The following is a 21,721-nucleotide window of genomic DNA, read 5'->3' as shown; positions in this document are numbered from 1 at the left end:
ACTGAAACTGCAGTCAGGGCAACTGAGCAAACAACACAACATCCTCCAAACCCACTACTCTAACTCAGCTGGGCGCTGCTGCTGAAGTCAGCCTGTTAATTTGCATGGCTATAAATTGTGAGAATCGAGCCTTTTTCTTTTTAATGAGTTATTGATTTTAGAAAATCACTCAAGACAGAAAATCCATACATTAACAGGCTGGCTTCACTCACCAAGACGTGTTATTTTACAGCACTTCTGAGAAAATTCAGCGCATAAAGCCCTTTCAGGCACTGCAGACGGGACAGATCGATGTGGCTCTGAGACACAGATCAACGCTTTAGGGGACTGATCTACACGGAAATACCTGGGAGACTCCTCCCTCGGAGGGATTAAGTCATTCTTCAAGATGACAAAGGCCTGAGATGCAGAACTTGAGGGTGAAGTAGGTCTCCTATTTATTGTACGTGGCGTTTTTATGGATTTCCAGCAGATTTTCTTGAATAAGGAATTCCAGGTCTCACAAACTGAGAGCTTGTGAGACTATAAAGGAATATACTCTTAAAACCAACAGAAGTGCTTTTGAAGGGAAAAAAGGAGAAAACTAACAAGATGCCAGAAAAGAGAGCCCTTAAAACGACTGAAGCACACAAGCTGTATTCCCAGCTCAGGAAAGCATCTCTAAACAGAACAGGGGTTTATGCACACACTCACACGTTGTCCATAACAAGGACAAATTTCAGTACGTGTTTAAGTGTAGTCAGAGTCTAGACAGTCAGCCTTTTACAAAATAAACGTGTCCAAGTACATTTAGAGACTACTTCTGAATTTAGGAAACCCAATGGTAACAAAGCTCAAATGAAAGATTTTTCTTTGGTGGTGTTCACTTTTTTAAAATACACTCCCCACTCAAAGAAAAGAGTATTAATTAAGCATAAAATAAACTCCTACTAGGTGATAGAGGTACTCACTTCCTTGTGACTTGTTAACTGACAAATATTTCCAAGTTAAACATTGATTTTCCTTTGCTTTGTTTCAGTCCTGTCTTGAGCAGTCCCTGGGGTTGTGGGGTTACAAAAGGAGCACATACCTAGAGCCCTCGTTTCGTGTTTCATGGACTTCGGAACCATTAGGCCTTTCCACTGCAAAGCTGCAGCAGCCCGCCCAGAGAGCATCTCCGGAGAGGGCCTGGACACTGAAGTGGTTAAAGCTGGCAGAGGTGAGATCTGGCCCGCTATCTGGCAGGAAATAGTTTTGCAGAGATAACTGAGTGGAATTCTATGGCATGCAAAATACATATGATCATATTAGATAGCCTGCAGTTTCCTTCTCCTCTAAAATCCATTAATTCTGTGAAGTTTCCTTGGTAAGTGAAGGAGTAATTTTTGACAGGACCCAGATGCATTTGCATCTTCACTAAATTTCTGTTGTAACTCTTGAACTCAATACTGTCCCAACTTTAAACTAACTTCGCTGTGATTTACTTATTTCCATTTATGAAAGCAATCACAAAAATGAATAAGTACTACATCTTATGAAAAACATTTAAAAAGTAAAATGTCAGTGCAGTAGACAAAGCCCAGAACAAAAATCTTCTGAATTTTGGGTCTGCTTTGCTACTTGCTCCCAGGAGCTGAGATACTTCATTTTTCTGCCTTGGGTTTTTTTTTTTTTTTTTAACAGTAGGAAAAAAGCTGTTTGCTTGCTTTTCTCTCAAGCATATTATAAAAATTGGTTATTTTGTACTTGTTTTGTTTATTTTATTTAATCAAATTTAACCAGGCCCTCATCCAGCAAAGTTCCTAAGCATATATCCCACAAACATGACCACAACTTTCTGTAAGAACAGAACACCTTGAACCTGACCTTCACAACTATGATTTTTTTGTCTTGCTTTCTGTGCACTCTCTGAGGTTTCCCAGTACATTTAGGGTTTTTTGGTAAAATGGATTTCCTCTTCTCTGCTTGCAATGAAACCACCTCTGAGAGGAAACCTGCCCTTCAGCGTGGCTTCTCTGGGTACAGTGAAAACTGCACCAGTGAATGCAGGGACAGAAAAGCTTGTCGGGTGAGATGTAGGGGAGATGAGCAGGGTTTTGTGATTCTTCTTCAATGAGAAGAGTAACAGAGCGGCAGAATCACAGAACAATTTGGTTGGAGGTACCTTAAAGATGACCCAGCTTGAACCCCCTTGCCATGGGCAAGGACACCTTCCATGAGAGCAGGCTGCTCAAAGCCCCATCCAGCCTGGCCTAGAACACATCCAGGAACGGGGCAGCCACAGCAGTAACGATGACAATATTGTGTGGAACAAAGAGGAAGTTAAAAATCCCACCAAAGTCAAAGCCCTTCAGAGAGACAGAGTAGTGATAAGAGAAGCTAAGGCGGCAACTCTCCTTCCCAGCCAACAGGATCATGTTATCCTTCCAGGGAATGTCTGATTCTGAAGGCAAAGATGATTGATATAGTTTGGTTAACCGAGGCAGGGGAGGCAGACTATTAAATGTGCTGGAGTACTACACTGAACCAGCAGAGAGAAAAAAGATGGAAATATTCTGTTGTTGATTGGTAGCTGAAAACACAAGCTGGTATGAGGGTCAAGCTGATACTGCAGTGTAGGGGTGGAGGAAGAGACAAAGAAACACTAGTGGAAGATTTAGGAAGAACCCAACTAGGACTTGCCAAGAAAAGGAAGCCGCTTTACCAAAGGGAAACTCAGGGTGCAGGGACAGTTCTGACAGATACAAGAGACAACATACTGATAAAGAGAGACCTGCAACAAAAACATCAGAGTCTGCAAAGACAAGACATAGTTTGGGAACAAGAGAAGCCAAGACAGCATCTGGTATTTGGGAAAAGATACCAGAAGTGCAATGGCTCACATCATTTTGGCATTTGCAAGCTCTTGAAGGGAGGTACTGGAGAAAGTCCAGTACAAAGTCAATGGCCACTGCACGACAAGCCTGGAGAGGTCATAGGACATGAGATAATGCCGCCGAGGGCCCGCTGGTGGCTGAGAAAATTGCAATTTCTGCATGGCACAAGACTGGAGGGACCTTTGCTTTTTACATGTTTCTCAGGGATGATATTCCTCTGCCAACATTCGCAAGGTTGTATCTATCTCAAGTTCATGGTGGATGAGGTAAGGCCCTGCTCACTCTGATGTAATCTGAAATAAATGGGATGGACAAGGGATCAGATTAAAGAAGTGGGTCAGATCTGCTGCTGGCGCTGCTCCACTGACGTCAATGGAACTAAGCTGATTTACACCAGCTGAGTATCTGTCCTGGAGGTTTCCATGCATTCAGACAAAATAAATAAAAATGCACATTAAAAGCTCCCCTTGGTAGATCCTAAGTCCAAACGCCTCATCCCTAAATAGAGTAAATACATTACAAGAAAGCGGTTACTGTAGACATCACTTGTTACAAGTCAACAATGAGCAGAATAAAGGTCAGGCCACGCGAAATCTTTAATTGGTCCTTACACCTCTTGAGTGAGAGAGAAACTGATAATTCAGCACAAAATCGCCTTAACTCTCACCCAAAACAAATATCTTAGCAGTAACTGTTCCTGGAATGAACAGGTGCTCTCCTTTGCCTCATAAAACATTAACTTCCATCCCCATCAGGCAACCGAGGCTACGAAATAAAGTTGAGCTTCAGTGCAGAACTGGGTCATACCTTTATTGCTGAAGAAAATCAGTGTTCATGTTCTACAGACAGGAACGCAAACACTTTCTGAAAACAAATCTAAATGCACAGATTAACTCCCAGGTGTTCCTCAGACTTATGTTCACACCCCCACGTCCTTATCCTAACTCAAATATAATTTCCTTTGGAAAATGTCTTTATAATTGCTGTTCTTCTAAATAATACTTTGGAAATGTTACAGGCAGACAACATGTGTGCACTGGCAACACTTTGTAACTTCGTCCTCGAGGAGGAAATATTTAGCTGTTGATAGCATAAAACTACCCTAAGAAATGGAAAATCAGTCGTACTATAATGAAATTATAAATCTTACAAGTTTTTGCATCCAGGAAAAATAGGCTATATCCTCAGATTGCTGGACATCATCAGTGCTGTCCTGTGGAAATGACACAGCTTTGCCATTCACTCCAAGTGAGTGTTTGCTTTGGTGCAGTTATCACACCAAAAAGCAAACCATACCTCAGTTATTTAGGGAGAGTGACCTAGACAGGCAGGATGTCAGACAAGTTTAGAAATGCTTGTGTTCATGAATGACCCCAAGCTGTGTGTATTCCACACAGAAGCACTCTCATCTGTGTTTGCAGTTTACTTCAACCTCAGCAGCTCTGAGGTTCTTCTGGTCACACTGTGTTGACTTAAAGCACAGATGTTCCTGCTGAGGCCTGAAAGAGAGCTGAAGAGTTTTATCACATTTTAAAAGTCCATCAGAAATCCTACATTCAAGTGGCAGCCAAACTGACTTGCTGGACACATAAATTCAGCCTGGTATCTCCCAGGTTTCTACTGCTTATGTTTCACACAACAAACTTAGCTGTGATTTACATATGCAATCTCATAAAAATATATATTTGCTAAGTAGATAGATTCATTCGTTGCTTTTTTCTCATGGTAAAGTAACTTTTCTGCACTTCTACCCTCCAGGCTCAGTTTTGAGGTCTTACTGACACTCCAGCTCGAGCTTTCTGCTGCCTTGGGGTTCAATCCATACCTGCTCTGTGCTGCAGAGAGCAGGAGCGGGGATGCGAGCCTGGCAAGGCTGACTTGCTGGTCTAATCCTTCCTCCTCTACCTGCAGTTATCAAAGCCTTCTATGTCTTTGTGGACTAGACACCCCTCCTCCCCTAACACCCACCCTGGGAAGTTGTATGCAAATAGGCCTTGTGCTGAATCCATGCTGCCAGCATTCCTAAAAGGCTGCAGCTAAGCGCAGAATTCGCCCTATAGCACAGTGAAGGAAAAGTTCAAACACAAAATGACATATCCCCTCCACAATCTGAATTCCAATAAGCAATTTCCTTTTCCCAGTGCAGCACAGATTTTCAACAGATAGGGAACAGCAGACAGAAACTTTGCAGTTTTTATTTTATTTTTTTATAACCCGTAAAATTTCTTAAAGCAATTGTACACATTTCAGGCTTCCCTTTGATCACTCTTTGCAACAATGACTCCAGGCCTTTGCCTAGGTATGATTCCTCCATCCCAACACATACAATGGGAGTGCCCTGGCTCACAGAAAGCCTTCTCATTAAAGCTCTAATCTGTTCCACTACATTCTTGCAAGACAGAATTATCCAGCTTTAAAGCATGCCTCAATAGTGAGCCGTAATAAGACTGATAGAAACAGCTTAAGTAATTGGATTGCTATATGGTATTGAATGTCTGACAACAAAAGATATCAATCTCTATTCTGCTACTGAATCTTTGTTGCAGCAATGAATTCATTCAGTAATGCACTTGGAGGCTTGCAGTCCCTGCAGGAGAAATAGCAGAGTGCGGACACAAAGGCAGGGCCATCTGATGAGCACAGAGAAAGCGACTCTGCCATTCCAAGAAGTTAATTACAGTGAACAAAAGCACAGGACTATGACTTGTTGACCATTACCATAATCACATTACTACAGTCTTCTTCTATTCCCAGCAGCAGAGGGTCTATTCTTTCCTTCCATTTGGCACCGTGCATCATATTTGTGTTTTGTCACCTGAAATGTATTCTTGAACAGACCTCCCTCTAAAGATAGCTGGAAGTGTCACGCTGTTCCTTTTACAATTTATTCTTTGGAGGCTGATTTATAAGTGCTCTAAGTTGATTACTTTTTTTTTTTTCTTTTAAACTGTGAACAAAGACTCCCAAGATTTTCTGCAAATGAAAATTTCCAAGAATGTTTTTGCCTATGAAACCCTGTGCTTGTGACACACGACACTCGTGTGACTTGTGCAAGAAACAGCAGACACTGTAGAACAATTCATGACATACTCTCTACAACCTCACCACTTTTGGAGTTAAACATATCCCAGGCTCACCTATAAAGTAGAAGAGGGTAGATTTAGACTGGATAAAAAGAAGACATTTTTTACAGTAAGGGTAGTGAAATACTGGCACATTTTTGTCCAGAAGAGCTGTGCTTGCCCCTCCCTGGGAACATTCAAGGTGAGGCTGGAGGGGGCTATGAGCAACCTGATCTGGTTGAAGATGTCCCTGCTCCTTGCAAGGGGGTTTGACTGTGTGACCTTTAAATTCCCCCCACAACCCACACCATTCTATGATATTTAACAATTTAACAAACCCTGATTTACCCCACAGTAAGGTCCTGTCTGATAACATCTAACAAATACTTTGCTTCAGACAAAAGCAAGTTCTAAGGCTTGATGACTTGACAGAAATGGCACTGGGACCCAGTGTTTCCCTACCTCTTACACACACTAACAAACCCAGCAGCTGGAGTACCTTGAATTGAGGGGGCTTGGTGGAATCTGTGCCTGAGAAAACCCTCAGCTTTCAATTCCATGTGCCAGGGGACACACTTTTAACTGGTGTGCATCAGCCTAGCACAAAAATAACATACCTGGTTCCAGTAAGACACACATTTCATACAAAACACAACCGAAATAAAATGTAGCTAGAGCTCGTCTTCTTCAAAGTAGCTTAAATGGCACAGCAAATTAATTTCCAACCACTTAAAACCATTCAAATGCTGCTGTGCCAAACGCTGTATGAATTTCTTTTTTACAATCAGCTTCAAGAGAGCAGTAAGTACTCCCCAGTTGGGAAGGCAGGGAGAAATGGGATTATTTGCAATGGAAAAGACCAGAGCAGTGTCCATTCCTCCTAGATTTTTTCCCAGAGACAAAATCTTCAAGTGAACTCCAAGAAAAGGGAAAAAAACCCAACAGAAATACGGGAGAATATCAGGATCACCAACTTTCTCTGGTGTTCAGCTAGTGGACAGGGAAAAAATGGTTAAGTAGGAGGAACCTGCCCGCAATCCATAATGGATTAATGCACAAACGGCCCAAATTCTCTGTTATTTAATTTAAGTATCATAAATTAGCAGGACACCTTTTAACTAGCCAGCCAGGGAATGGAGAGTGCAGTCATAGGAGCCACTGAATTGCCAAGAGCTAATTGAACCCTCAAGCCTTGAAAGAAGCTGCAGTGTATCCAAATCCTACCTCACCCGTGGCTGGAACACCTTAGCTGGCCATTCCAGCCCACATCCTGCCTCTGCAGGGAACCACTTCTGGCCCAGCACAGCTCCCAGATGCAGGACAGGGAGGTTTAGTGAAGCAAGACTGCAGACCTCAGCTGACCAGGGTAATTCCTGCTTTGCTAGAATGCGTCTCACCCAAACCAATCCTTTTCACACCCTCAAATAAAAATCCCCTGTGGACCAGCGAAACCCTGAATAACTTCAAGCAAAGCAGTACATGGTATAGAGGAGCAGCTGCCCAGCAGAGCGCTGGGGAGCCCACGGGGTGACCACAGGGCGGTCTGATAAAAATCACCCACCGCTGACTGGAATCGCTGTCTGTGGCACGGCCTGACACAGCACATTTCCTGTCAAACGCAGCCCGTATTCCAGCAACATCCCAGCGACACCAGGAAACCCCAAACAGCCATCTTTCCTGGAGCTCTCCTCCCCTCCAGAATGCCACTGCACTGCAGAGCACCGGCCACAGAACCCTGCCTTTGGACGCCCTAACTGAGGCACCAAGCGGCAGTGCAGCTCACTGCTCAGCTAAATCCATAGAGAGAAGTGGGGTCTCTGCTCACCAGGTCTCCTCTTTCAGCTGTGAATCCAGGAATCCTCAAAAAAGCTTTGTTTGAGTTGTGGCAGCTTCTAAATCCAAGCCTGGCTTTTTAATAGCAGCACTGCTGGTTTGGAAGCACGAAGCAGTATAGACACTTCCCTGTGCAGAGTAATGATTAAAATCAGCAGTGCTGTAGGCTCTCTTGAAACTTGCTGAAGATTTATTCTTTAAACGAGAGAATGATTTATTTCAACAATTATCTTCAGGCGGATTAAATTATGTGCTTTCAGGGCTCTTATTCACCACAAAATTAGGAACACTGGGTGCCAGCCATGGAAGCCCCGCGAGTCTTTGGGACTCGGCACTGCCAGAGACTCATCCCGACCCAGGAGAAAGAGCTGTCTCTTTCCCATGGCCACAAAATGCCATCCCTGACCTTCTGCTTGGCTCCACCATTTGCACAAATCCTTTGGCTTCCCCCTACTTGACCTCCTGCAAGTTGCAATGGACATATAAGGCACATGGCTCCCCAGGACCACACCAGGCATGCTCTGGGTCGGTGTCATGACGGAAGAGTTAGACTGAAAGGATTGACTGATTACAAGCCAGATGCCCCACAGCAATACAGCATTTCCTAAGAGTATGTTTTAAAATGCTCTAAAAGACCAAAGGTTTTTAATAAAGCAGTAGCTTCCAATAAGTAGGAAGTCTCCACCAGGAATGCTGAGTGCTTTTTTTTTTTTAAGAATAAATCTAAGAAAGCTCTTCCTGCAAGGAAGCTTTTCTCTCTTACAACAGAGGACCCTGGCTTCAGCTGGCAGTCTGAGAGAAAATTTATCTTCATGTAAAGCCACTTTTTGGCTTTGATGAACCAGGCTGGAAGTTGAGAGGGAGGGAAGGTGTCGAGGAATACTTGCTGATGAGTAATCTTTTCCACTCCAAGAGTCTCAAATGCAGACTTAAAACAAGGGGTCCTTGCATCAAAAAGTGTTGGAAGAATGATTTGTGTCTTTCCCCCATCTCTGGAACCCAGATCTCTGCCTCAGACAGAAGAACCCTCAAATGTTGATTCTCCTTTCCATTCCCACTCCATTATTTCTGTGTCCCTTGATTTCAGCTGTTGCTCCCTTTACGGTTTTGCAGCTTTGACTCAGTAAACAAAAGCCAGTTGTTCTGCATGCACTGGCCTTGTTCCTGTTCTTTCACCACAGACCAAGATCCCCTGACATGAGCCATTCACACGGCTCCGTGCTCAGTGTCAGCAGCAAGACGCGCTGAAATATGGAGAGTGAAAGCCTTCCTGAAACACGTACTCCAGAATTAAAGATACCCAAATGTACAGGGAACTTTTACATTGTAATGTGATCGTCCTGCAGAAGACCACAGGCCTGAACCAACAGATTTTCAGTACCACCATGCTATGACTCATTGTGAATCTACCTCCAGCAGCAATATGAAAGATCGTGCTCCGGCTGAAAAGTCACGCTCAGTGCTGCAGCTCTTCTGTCATTTCAATACCTGTATTTTTCACTCAGACATAATTATTAAGTAGTAGAAGAGGAAAACACCTACCTGGCTCAGCCAAGCTGTCACTTTCTTAGCAACAGAATTCACTATACTTGTTCTTCAAAAGTCTAAAACCTAAAAAATAAGAGCCATGGATAAGTGCTGTAAAGTCTTGTCTAGATAGTTGTTTATAACATGTGGGCATTTAGTATACATTTTATTACTCTCCTAGGACAGTAGTGTCCATGCATAAGTGCCTGGTCTGAAATGCTGAATCCACAGGAAGGGGACAAGAGCAGGAACAAGAGGGGTCCAGAGACTGGCAAGTGAAGTGCCCAGGAAGCTTAAAGAAATGTCTGGGAAAAAAAGGCTGAGAACACCGGAATTATGATTATTAAAGAAAATTATGTGAGAGTTACACAACAGATCAAACACACAGAAAGCTGTGTCCTCTTCAGCCTTCTCTCCTAACAAAAGACAGAGGTTCTGTCAATGGAGTAGAAAGATTATATTTTTAAGTGATTTAAGAAAAGTCTCGATATGAATAAATAATCCATGGAACGCTCTGCCAGAAAAACAACCAGGAAACCAGAAATGCTGCACTTTACAACAAATTAGTGTTATGACAAGGTACAACTACAGGGTTATCAAGTCCTGTGATTCTCATCCAAATGATTAACAAAAGCCTTGGCATCCTTTTTTAATTTAGGAAAATAATGAATTGCTTTCTAATTTATTTTCTCCTTATACTGACCAATACCCACAAATGTTATCACCCTGGATATCTTATCTGGTAGGCAGTGTTTGTGTTTTCCTATTGCTTTCCCCCTTATGTCACTGACTTCTCTATAGAATGGTGATATTAACAGCATTTTCCTTGTTTAAAAACTGTCCCTTTCAAGCTAAGAGTTGTCAGAAATCCCTCAAAAGCAGGACTTGAATTGTGAAAATGCTGCTTATACAAAATTTTTTTATGATTATAGCTTTTTGTTGCCAAAATGCCAATGACTATTTTGAGTGAGAATATGACTCTTGTGCTAACATATGTAAGCATAAGAGACACTGTGAAGGAACCACACTGTAATAAAAGCAATAGCTATATTAACACTTACGTAAAAGCAGCTGTTCCAAATTCTTAGGGATCTTATAGACTTCTGAGTCTCTGGAAGTTTGGGAGAAATTGTTTACTTACTTTATAAAAACCCTGAATTAAAGACTAATCAGTATTAATTGTGGTCAAAGTTATCAAATATTTAATCGTGTGTTTTAGAAAGCTGGGTCCTGATGAAAAGTGTACAAAATAAAGACCCCACAGGTCCATTTGGATCGGTTTTCAAGCTGTGTTTATCAACAATGCTTGAGTCACCAGAGTGAAAGACCAGCCTTGAAAGCCTTGCACACAGCAAGGTATTCCAGCAAAGGAACCTCAGACAATTGATGCCTTTGGTTTCATGTTGAAGTATATATTTCATTTCCTGCCTGGATTGTTTTTGTGTAAGGTCCAGGCTAAGTGCTTATTCCTAAGCAGGTTTTCTTACTCACTTTGATTTACTTTATCTCTCTATGCCACTTTTCTGCCTCAGCTGCTTAAATTCAGTTTTATGGACTAAGGATTATCTCCTGATTAATGTAGTTGATTTCTGATCCCAGTTATCAGTGCAAAACACAACCATCACAATCGTACTGGAAGCTGCTTGTTTGCTGTCCTTAAACAAATTCCAAGGTGACTTCCCATCTATCTGAGGCCAGCTAAACACTGTGACATACAAAATCTCTTGGACTCAGTGAGAGATTTCCTAGAAACTTTGAAATACTCTGTATAAAATTACTCAGAAACTGTCCAGTCTGCTTTAGAGCTGGTCTACCCCACGCCTTTCATCAAGGTCTCTTAAACTTTCTCCCCCCCAGTGACCTTCCTCCCAAAACTGGGCAAGGCCAGCATTTCCTCCTCTGGTGACCAGGATCACCCAGTTAGCCACTGGATGCAGAGTTCTGACCACATTTCAGATCTGCTGTCCATATATCTACCAAGAATGAAGCAGGTCACATATGGGAATTTATTCTGTATTTGGAAGGCACCTCCTTGGGAATGAATTTGACAAAGCTAACTTGGGCCTGGGCTTAATCCTCTTTCAACAAAACATCCCACATTTTTTGTTACCTGAAGTCACAAACATAAAGACCCCATTGGAGTAGAAAAACAGAAGTCACAGAATGAACATATTCTTTTTGGAATGCCAGCTCCATTTTGCCAGGTCAGGTCTGACAGCTTTGCATTTTGTCACTTGATGTGGATAGGTTTAAACAACCTAAAACCCACCCATGTACAAACTTCTGGGCAGCAACAAATCTTCCCAATCCCTTGCCATCAGTGGCTGCACAGCACTCGCAGCAGCACAGGCACTCTTTCTCAGGGAAACATCATGCTTAGAATCACAGCACAGTGAACTGTCAAGTCTTATTTCCCTTCTTAGTGGGTTAGCAAATGGGCTGGTGGCTTTTCACAGGCATCTAACTTGTGAATTGATAGTGTTTACCTTGGCTATTATTTTTAAGGAAGCCCACTCTGGCCGCAGTACAAACATCCCTTTTGCTGCAGGCTGTCCCTTTGTCTGGCACTCCCAGGCTTGGAGCCTCTTCACTGGCCCAGTGCTCACGCAGAGAGGAGCTTCCCTGGATACAGAGCTCAAACTTTCACTGGTCTCTATCCAGGCTAAAAGTGGCCACTTAAAAAAGAAAAAAGTTCAAAGAACGGGCAAACAATTCCGGAGTCCTGGAGAAATAAAACATTGCTAGAGGAAATCTCTGGTGCAAACAAGCCTCAATAGGTACAGTGGGAAATCATTGTTTTCCACCCACCCCTGATCTATCCCAGTGAGAGTCTTCAGAAGAGCAGCATTGCTCCAGTCCCCTGCCCTCTCCACAAGGAGCAGGCACCGTTTGTGCACCGCCCAGGGGAAGATGGGAGGGTGAAATGTGGCTCCAGTGATCTGCACAGGATGGGTGCAGTGGGGCCTGCCCTTCCTGATGAAATGCTGCTCTGCAAAGCAGAGAGAAAAGGGGCTGTCTACCTAAAAAAAAAAAAAAAAAAAAAAAAAAAAAAGAAAGGGAAATCAAATCTTTCCAACTACCAGGCAGTGTAAACCCAGCTTATGCCCTGTCCTTGAATCCATAGAGCCCTGGGAACCCATTCTGCTCTAGCAATATGGACCAGGGTGCTTTCAAAATGTGTGTGGCTGCAGAGGAAAGAGAGGGGGGATGAGAGGTAAGAGACACTTTCTCTGCGTAAAGAAATGAGGCCGATGAAGAAAGGTTGCCTTTCCACTTTCTGGCCTAGATGAAAGAAATGACCTCCTGAACAAAGAAAGAGCTGCCCTCTACCAAAGGTGAGGTGGGTGCCACACTTGCAGCTTCTTCAGCTGGAGAGGCACATGGAAGAGCTGGCAACCCAAACGGGAAATGGAGACGTCCGCAGGATCCACAGGAGGGAGCACAGCTATCCCCAAAATCCCAGCTCCTCTTGGCTGTTGGACAAAAACCCTCCTCCCTTCTGCAGGGTCCTTCCTCTTGTGTGGAGAATTCTGTGAAACAAAACCCTGAGGAGTTCAGGAATTACATGCCCATCACTTCCTGAAGACGCATCCGAGAAAGGACTGGACAAGTCATTCAGCTGAAGAATGACTTCACTGCAACAACTGCCACATCTCTATCAGTTCCGTTTTTAAAACTGGTTATCGCAGCAACACAGTCACTTACACATAAGTGAAACAAGGAGTTTAAAACTATTTAGAAAGATTATTTTTTCTATTAAAAACAGCTCTGAGGTAGATTTGTACTCTCGTAACACATAAAATCCTAAACATGCATTCCAATGTAAACAGCTAATAGTAAGTACATTCAGAATTGTTCTGTTCTCCAAGTATGAAAGCTAAACTACCTAAATATTGTAAGTTTAGTTATGGAGAATGACCCAATGATGTGCTTTAAGAGAATTGTGGGTGAGCAGTGAAATAAACATGTTTTGCCACAGACTTTGGCAGAGGGAGGCTCAAGGAAAACTAAAGAGAGAAGGAAAGTAAGAGATAAGATAGGGTGGTGAAAGGCAAAAGTTGGTATCAGTGAGATCTGCTGCTGACTATGCCCCTTATTTGTTACTTTGCAAATACAATGGATGCAAAAACAGGCTGGAAAATTCCTCTGAGGAGAAAAATCTATACCCTTATATACCCCTCTCCAGTATCTTCTTTAGCAATCTTGCCTTTGGTTTCAGTGTAACATGAACAGACCTATCTACTTACAAAAGCTCCTCTCTTCCCACCAGCCTTGTTTGTTATTTTATGTGTTTCTGCATCATTTGCAGAGTTTGCTTTGATCTACATTCCTCCTGGATGTGCAGTTTCCTTTTCGGCTACCAAAAGGAAAACTGTTTGGTTTGAGAATTTTGAAGCTTATTTTGAAGCTTCGCTGGCCCAAAATACCCATTTTTAATCCAGATGAACACAACTCAGTGCTTTCAGCCCTTCAGCCCGGGTTGCCTTCCTTTCAGGAAAAATCTCTTTGAACAGTAAGTGACCACTTCTTACCCAAATAAAATGTCCAAACTGTAGTCCCAGCTGGCATAAATGAGAGCATTCTGTTTGCTACAGCTGGGTTTGAATATTTACACTCATACATAATTTGATCCTTGAACTGCTTTCATTTTAGCATCGTGCTGAAATGTTCAATGTTTTGTGTCACATCTGATACCCACTAACACATGCCACGCTGCTCTAAAACATTATCAGAGCAGGCAATTAGGAATTCTCCCAACATTTCTTTGTTACAGGCTCAATCTGTCTTCCACCAGTGGCAGAATTCCTGCAGCCTCCAAGGGCTGACTGGACTTTGGTGCGAAATCCTTCTGCATGGAATATGTGATGTTGAGAGTAAAGTCTGTGCCATTTTAATCCTTCCTCCTTCACTAGCAAGCATCACAATGCGGCCGCACTAGGAATAGTCCACAGACAAAACACAGTTCACAAATAACAGGTAAACAATCTTCAAATGAGAAGAGAAGCCAGGACACATCCTTGGATTGACTCTTTGACAGGGAAACAGGATATATTCTTCAAGGACCTTGCAGGGATGGTCCCAGAGGACAATTAGAGATTAGATCTTCTCTTCTTTGGGGTTAGGCCACAGGAGTTAACTTGGGAAACAATTCACATAAACAAAGTGCTAGCGAGAGGAAGGGCACTGTCAGACTCTGCTGCTGTGTCTTTGCTAGACACGGCCTTCATGTCAAGCTCCACATTAAGAACTTGGTTTCAAATGGTAACAGGGCATTAATTGACATCACCAGTACTAGAAAGGAGCAACCCCCTGCGATTCTGGAGATTAATTAACTATTTTGGGAAGATTCCTAATGAGATAGCTTCCTAGAATTAGAGTATCCTGATCCACTGACTAAAAGTAAGTAAGTGAAATGTGCTTAGTATCACTCAGGGGATACTGAGCTCCTTCCAGAAGAGCAAGAGCAGAACCTAGGAGATTCATGCTCTTCTCATCTGCAGCCTGGTCTGTTATAGGCAGTCAAAGGCAGAGTTGCTCTCTATGAATAATTTTTGTTTTAAGAAAAAAGTGGGGAGGGAAATTTGTATTCCAGTGCCTGTGTGCACGTAAGCAGCGGGGGAAAGCGTTCCTACTTTGCAAGAAGAAAAAGATTCCTCATAAAAACACAGCCATGCCCATTTTACCACAGTAAATATTAAGAAAAATGCTACCAGGGATAAGCAACTGAAATATCTGAGAATAACTTCCCTTTTTCATGCAGATATATATATAAATATAAGGAGAAAAAGCATATACATGGAGCAATGTGTATGAATTATGATTATTAATTATATGAATTACATTACTTATGAAGTCTAAATACAAAGTCCATAAAAATTATGAGGAAGCTTTGCTGGAAGAGGAGACGCATATATGGGACTTGTAAACTGCTCTGTTTCCAATCTAAAATTAAGCAAATGGAAGCTGTTTCCTGCTAGGTGTATGGGGATGAGGCTGTTGCTGATTCTGATGTGGTTTTCTGTACACGCTCTCTTGAAACACATTTCCCTGCATCTCTAAGATATAAGACTTTAATAATAAAGATACATTAAACACAGTGATGGTGTTCCACGTAGTTGTTTCTGCAAAGCCAAATCCCCATCTAGGAAAGTGAGAAGATTAAAATATCACTGAAGAAAATTATTAGTTGCACCCAAAAAGCAATGCCAATGGACAATCCAGGAAAACACGTGGTTTATTTTCTTTTTTAATTAAGAAAGTGCCTAGAAGCACACCTAATTGTAAATCTCAGATAAATAAGCTAAAGGCAGGAACCCCCTGTATCCCAGCTGGCAATGCACTACAAAAGCAGCACATCAGGGTTACCCCAAAGCCGAGCCCCCAGAGCAGAGCCTGCCTCAGCTGTGCTGCCTGCCACCCTCTGCATTGTCAGAACCACGGCTTGCATCATTAAGACTTGAAACTGATCCACTTCGGTGATTAGGCTGATCCAAGGACACGGACAGAAGAGCAGGATTTAATGGGCAGGCAGGCAGGAAAAGTCTTTTAACACTTTAGAAAACATTGACTTGGTGGAAGGAATTGGCTAGCTCAAGGGATTAGTAATGAGATACTGAGCCCCTTAGCTCTAGGTCACCACACTGAATCTGGTCCAGGTCAGTAGAAATCAAAAGCTGTTGCTGTTCAGTGGCCTTCGGGAATCAGCTGGTGGTCCCACCCCAGCCACCTCTGGCAAAATATCTGTACCAACACTAATGATAACAGTTGGCAGCACTTACAGGAAAGGTTGAGGGCTGGCACAGTACAGGAAAAGTCTGAGCAGGGAAAGATGTCCCTGCAAGCACACTGGGCTGTGACTCAAGAAAAATGAGAAAACAAGCTCCCCCATCTTCTACAGATTTCCAGTGTGACTTGGGGCATGAAATTGAGGATCCTGTTCAAGAAAACTCTATTTCCTCACTGCGATGGTCTTCACAGGGCATTTAAGGCCTAAACATCTCTGAAGTTCAGACCTCCACCTTTAAAATGAGAATAATTAGCCTAAAGTGCTTCTACAGGGAGATCCTGAGTAAAAGGGAGATACAGAAGCCAAACAAGAAACCCAGGCAAGGGAGCAAACCCTTTCCAAGAAAAGTCAGCTCGCCGACCTCCAAAGCAAGGCGTTTGCCACGTGTGCACCCATTCAGAAAGCTCTGTGCTTCAGGTGCTTTAAAAAAAGGAAAAAAACCAAATTCCCCTTACAGCAAAGAGTACCCCCAGAAAACCCCAAATTTCCACTGCTGCCCAGCAGAGCCACATCAAAGAATCCAGCTGCTCCCAGCTTTTATCCCACCTAGGATGAAATTCTAATGTGTTGTGCAGGAGGTCAAATAGATTATCATAATAGCCCCTCTGGCCTTAAAAACTATGAAATTGGAGAGTGAATCACAAGACATCAGTCACCATTGAAGGCAGGATGGTAGGCGGCAGAGCTCAGTGCTAGGGTGTGATCTGGCAGAGTAAATCCAATGTTCTTAGGCCCTGTGAAGCTGGGAAACTGACATTTTGCCTTCTTTGTTGCCCCTTTGGGACACGGCGAGAGATGCAGGTTATTATAATAATAAGCCCAGTCCCCTGTCAGTGCAGCCTAAGGACTCTTACGGGAGTGAGTGCGTGAAGGATTGAGAAACACTAGTTATTTTCAAACTGGATTAAGTCTTTCAAAAGCTAATAGGTTTCCAATGAGCTGTGGTGTTGCTGCTGCAGCTGCTCTAATTTGAGAATAAAAGAATGCAGGCTTTGTGCCTAGGGACCTGTTATTGATCCGAGCAAGAAGGATGGGAAGGAAGGGGGTAGAGGAGGGTTATCCTCCTTTCAGCTGGGGCAGGGGCGTTCCTTTCAAAGTCACATTATCCGCTAGTAACAACAAAACCTAACCCCATGACATGCTGCTCTATACAGGATTGCACTTGTTGAGAACTGAAAGCATCAGAGGAAAAAAACCTCCACTGGCAACCTCGGGCAGCAAACTGCATTGAGGGCCCACGAGACTCAACAGATGGGTCTCGAGACTCCCTCATTAGGAAACGTGCCTGTCCCTTTGCATCTGCTGCCCCGCTCCGTGCCACGCACTCATTAGCATTGCAGGCTCACAGATTCCTTAGCACGTGCTTCCAATAAATATTGGGGAGAAAGGAGGGGACGGAAGCCGCTGCTCGGAGCGGCGAGATGAGGGGTCACCCACTAGGCTGGGAAATCCTTACACACACACGCTGCCCTGCAGCCCCACAGCGGGGAGGACAATAAAAGGCAGCCAACCACAAATGGGCAGTTAGAGGGACAGGTGTGGAACTGCTTCTATTCAAGTTGTGGCAGATTCTCCTTCGTTCCTCTCTGCCACAGTAAATAAAAATCATCATTATATATAGGAAAAATCCCCACAATTCAGGGCTACACACAGATTGTGGACCTACAAGAGTCTGTGGCTCCTTCCAGACAGAAAGCTGGAGCACACGGGGCAATGCCATTACCTTCAAAGAAGTTAATTGGTTTTAAGGGTCCCTTTCTACAGCCAGGCTCTTTTTCTTTCAGGTCTTCACCAAGCTGTCCTGCTGCCACATTGCCACAAATAAGGGATGTCCTTCACCCCACCTGGAGTGGTCCAGCCTCAGGGCTGAGATCAGGAGCTATTGAAGAGAATATCGTCTCCCCTGCGCTTGAAAACCTTGTGAGACAAAAGAGCTGTCAGGGAGGCAGAAATGGAAAACCTTCAGGTATTGTGCAAAGAGCAAAGACAAACCTTTAACCAGAGAGGCAGGGTGACCGGGGGCTGTACTTGCTCAGACTCCCAAGAATTAGAACCTTTCCTTGCCTCCTCTCCCTCACGCCCCAGACTGTTCTTATTCCAGTCCTTCTCATTTGCTCTATTTTCCACTACCTGGCTGGAAGCTGCGGGCATTTTGACCACAGCTAACTCCAGAGTGGGCCTGGGAGAGTCTCAAGTGATGAACTGTGTTGATACAAATCTTGTCCAAAATGCAGAATTTTCAACACCAAAACTCCCAAATCAGTGCAGACCCTGATTGTTCCAAATGCTGCTGGCTCTGGCACCCAGTCCTGTCAGATCTCTCGTTGCATGATCAGTGACAGAAGAGTCCTCAATGCACATCTGCAGGTAATAGCATGGTTGTGACATGCAGAAGGGTCAAGAGGCTTTTTTTTCATTCTTGTGTGAAGGATGAACACAGAGAAAGACATTTTTTCTCCCCTTTGGGGCCTTGTCTTTATCTGTACTACCAAGGACACCAGCCACCCACTGTGGCCTGTGCTTTATCTAAAAACATTCAGCTGATGCAAAAAGGTTCCTTCCACCAGGGAGTCAGCAGTGCCAAGGGAGCAGGTAAAAACAGGCCACTGTGCACATCCCTAGCTCTCTGAAGAAAGGCTTTCCCCTGTAGATCAGCAGCATCACTCCCATGCACTGAACTTTGTGGCCCAACCCACTGGCCACTCCAGCAAGTTACTTAAACACATCCCTTACCTTTTTTGTTTCTTGATTCAGGCACATCTCTATTTTGGGCTGAAACTGGATTTTAGAAATCTTAATGTCTTTAAAAGTTTCTTCAGGCCAAATGAAGCAACTCCCTTTATACGCCCCACGCAGGAATAAGTAAAGTCAAGGCCCAGAATATTACATCAGACGGGGAATGATCGCAGGCAAAGGCAAGAAGTCATTTACTGTGCACTCAAATTCAAATCTGCTAATCACAGCTCTCTTCTCTTTAGACATTTCCTTAGCTAAATGACACCCCTGTGTACTTCAGTCTTGCACCTGCAGGCTAATTTGTGACTGAGAAGTATTGAACACATACTTTCACATGCAATTAACAATTAAAACAATCTGCATGAGAAGAGACGTTCGGGCATTTTGATGCTGTCATGACAAGAAAATGAAACTTGGTCTGAGCACTTCCTCAACAAAATTGGCTCAAAGAAGCACCTTTGCAGAAAGCTGTGAGGAAAACGCTACTTGAAACTTGGAGCTCTTTAAAAGCACCCCATTGTTCACTGGGGATGGGGCTCAGCCCAGGTTTCAGGGCAGCCTCTTTGACAAGAATAGCCGAGGTTGCTGCTTATCAAATGAAAGTGTGATCTTGTCTGTGACAGACGTGCCAGCACTGCTCAGTGTCACAGTCTTTGCACCTACTGGGAGCTACTCCACCTTGATAAGCTTACCCCTACCCAGGTCTAAAACCGTAGTCTCAGCTCTTCCCTGCTTTTAGAAAGCGGGGATTTGAGATCACATCACTGCTGCACAGGAGTCCCACCCCTGGGGAGGATAAGTGAAGGACAAAGCAGTTGGGTCCGCAGGTTAATGTGGAGGCATCTGATCCTTGAAGGGTTAACAGAGAAACAACCAGAGAGCGGGTTTTATGTGCATATAAATAAAGGAAACTGAAGGAGAAACAGCACTATTCTCTGGAACGGAGTAAGGTCTCAATTTTAAGCTGTGACAGAAAGCAAAAATGTTATGGATTCACTTAATTACAGATGGATAAAACATAAAGGCTCTACAACAGATATATTTTTTGGTACTACAGCTTTAACTCTTTCAGGGACTTTACTGGTTCTCACTGCAGTGATTTCTGAGTACCCCAGAATCTTTTTTTTTTTTAATTGTTCTCAGAGTATCCTCTGAAATAGATTTAGTGCCTCACTTTCATCCTGGGGAATGAAACATTTTTAACATACAGAAACACCAAAGTGGGAATTTCACAGTGACAAAATGCACACGCACAGTTAAGACAGCACAGCTTGTAAATTTTAGTTGTCTTAAGCAACACGCTCCAAGGAAAGGGGAAAGTAAGGGCTCGTGGCAACAGACTGGATTTGGGGCTCTGGTTACTAGAGCATCTTCCTCTCCAAAATCTTTTGTCACATTTGGAAAGCTTGTCTAAAGACACGGCTTTAAGAAATTGCCTGAGTGGGAAGAATTGAAGCTTTCATGGAAGTGGGAACGGACTCTTCAGCGCTGGGTAAACTGTGCTCTTTCTCTAACCTCGGCCACTTGCTCAACTTTCTCATCAGTGGTAGTTTTCTCCCCTGCTCCATTTGTGAAATAGTCTAACGCCGGGTGTGGCTTCCCCACAAAACGCTTCCTAATTAGTTTCTAAGCATTAAATGATTATGGAAGCGCAATTCCCATTCCACTCAGGTGATGAAAAGCTTTACAGGAGTTCAGTCTCACTTTGTAATTAGAGAAATTAGCTTTCTAAGTTTAGATCACTCAAGTGTGCAAATGGGTTCATCTGCTGGAATGTGTTGCTCCGAAATGCGTGTCAGCCGAGCAGCACGGCGCGGTCCCTATCTCTGCTCCGCGACACTCGCCCAAGTGGGCAGGTCACTTCCACAACAGCCAGAGGAAAATGAAGTGTTGTGGGTGTATTATAGGAAAGGCCTTATCTAAAAGCTCACTCATCCGTGATTGACTGTGGCGATACGTCCTTCTCCTTGCAACAGGGAAGCTTAACTCCGAGATAAAGGATTAGCTGAGTGGATGAAATTTCACTCTTCCACTCAGCTTGTCCAGGCTTACATCTCAAACTGCAGCAAATTTATTTTATTGGCTAATTTCAAGGAGCAAAACTACTTTTATAAAAATCTGGAGGAACAAAGGGCTCCTTTAGCCTCTTCATTTGCTGTGAAAAGAGGTCATTGAGCTTTATGAATTCTTTATGACCACAGATTCCACATGTCAACAGATTCCTTTCTGGTACTCCTTTAACTGGTTTATTGAAGGCTGATGCAGTGCCAGTCCCCTATGATTATGCAACTGTCTTGATCTGCATTACAGTTGTAAACAAAGTTTAGTCACCGACTTGAAAATGAGATGCATCAGGTCCCTGAACGAAGAACTTTTCCAGGGGCGCCATTCCAAGCTTACCTTCAGGTATCACAAATCTAAGGAAATCCTGTGGGATTGTTCACAGCCATGGCTCAATGAGTCACCGAGCTTTAAAAGGAAATTACAACTTTCCTCACACAAAGAATTGACTTCACGACACCTGACCCTCGTAAGCCAGACACTCCCTCTAAAGGCTGTGATCCTGGTCCCACCGAAGTCCTGGGCACTCTCCCAGTGGCCTCAATGAACAGCTCTCTATTAGGGATCTGATTCAGGCCCAAAGCCTGAATTGAAGCACTGCCTCAACGCTGGGCTTTGGCACGCTCGGTGCCTGTAACGGCTTCTAACGTGGATGTGATCTAATTATGTCGGAATAGGAAGATTAGCAGGAAGTAACTTTACGCAATGTAAAAGCCCGGTGCCAGACGCTGAAAAGTTCTTCAGCAGCCACAGAGGAAGACACGTCGGCTCCACACCTCGTGAGACGTGCAGGCAGAGCCTTGCAGCAGGGGTTTATGTGCACCGGTCCCGGGCTGCTCCAAGCAACTGCAGTTCAGGGC

The 21,721-nt window shown here is 43.6% G+C and overlaps 1 long non-coding RNA gene across 2 annotated transcripts in view; it reads right to left on the bottom strand.

Annotated features, from left to right (window-relative positions):
* Positions 1–21,721, bottom strand: part of LOC119699755 — a 32,693-nt gene that overhangs the window by 8,745 nt on the left and 2,227 nt on the right. The window contains exon 2 of one of the 2 annotated variants that reach the window (XR_005256525.1): positions 9,293–9,361. This is a non-coding gene — a long non-coding RNA (uncharacterized LOC119699755). Of the gene's footprint in view, positions 1–212; positions 2,314–9,292; positions 9,362–21,721 lie in introns of those variants that run through there. The other variant, XR_005256524.1, reaches the window with a different exon arrangement.

The sequence above is a fragment of the Motacilla alba genome, chromosome 3 (assembly GCF_015832195.1).
Source record: "Motacilla alba alba isolate MOTALB_02 chromosome 3, Motacilla_alba_V1.0_pri, whole genome shotgun sequence".
NCBI classification, from domain to species: domain Eukaryota; kingdom Metazoa; phylum Chordata; class Aves; order Passeriformes; family Motacillidae; genus Motacilla; species Motacilla alba.
This window is presented reverse-complemented; position numbering and strand designations above follow the sequence as displayed.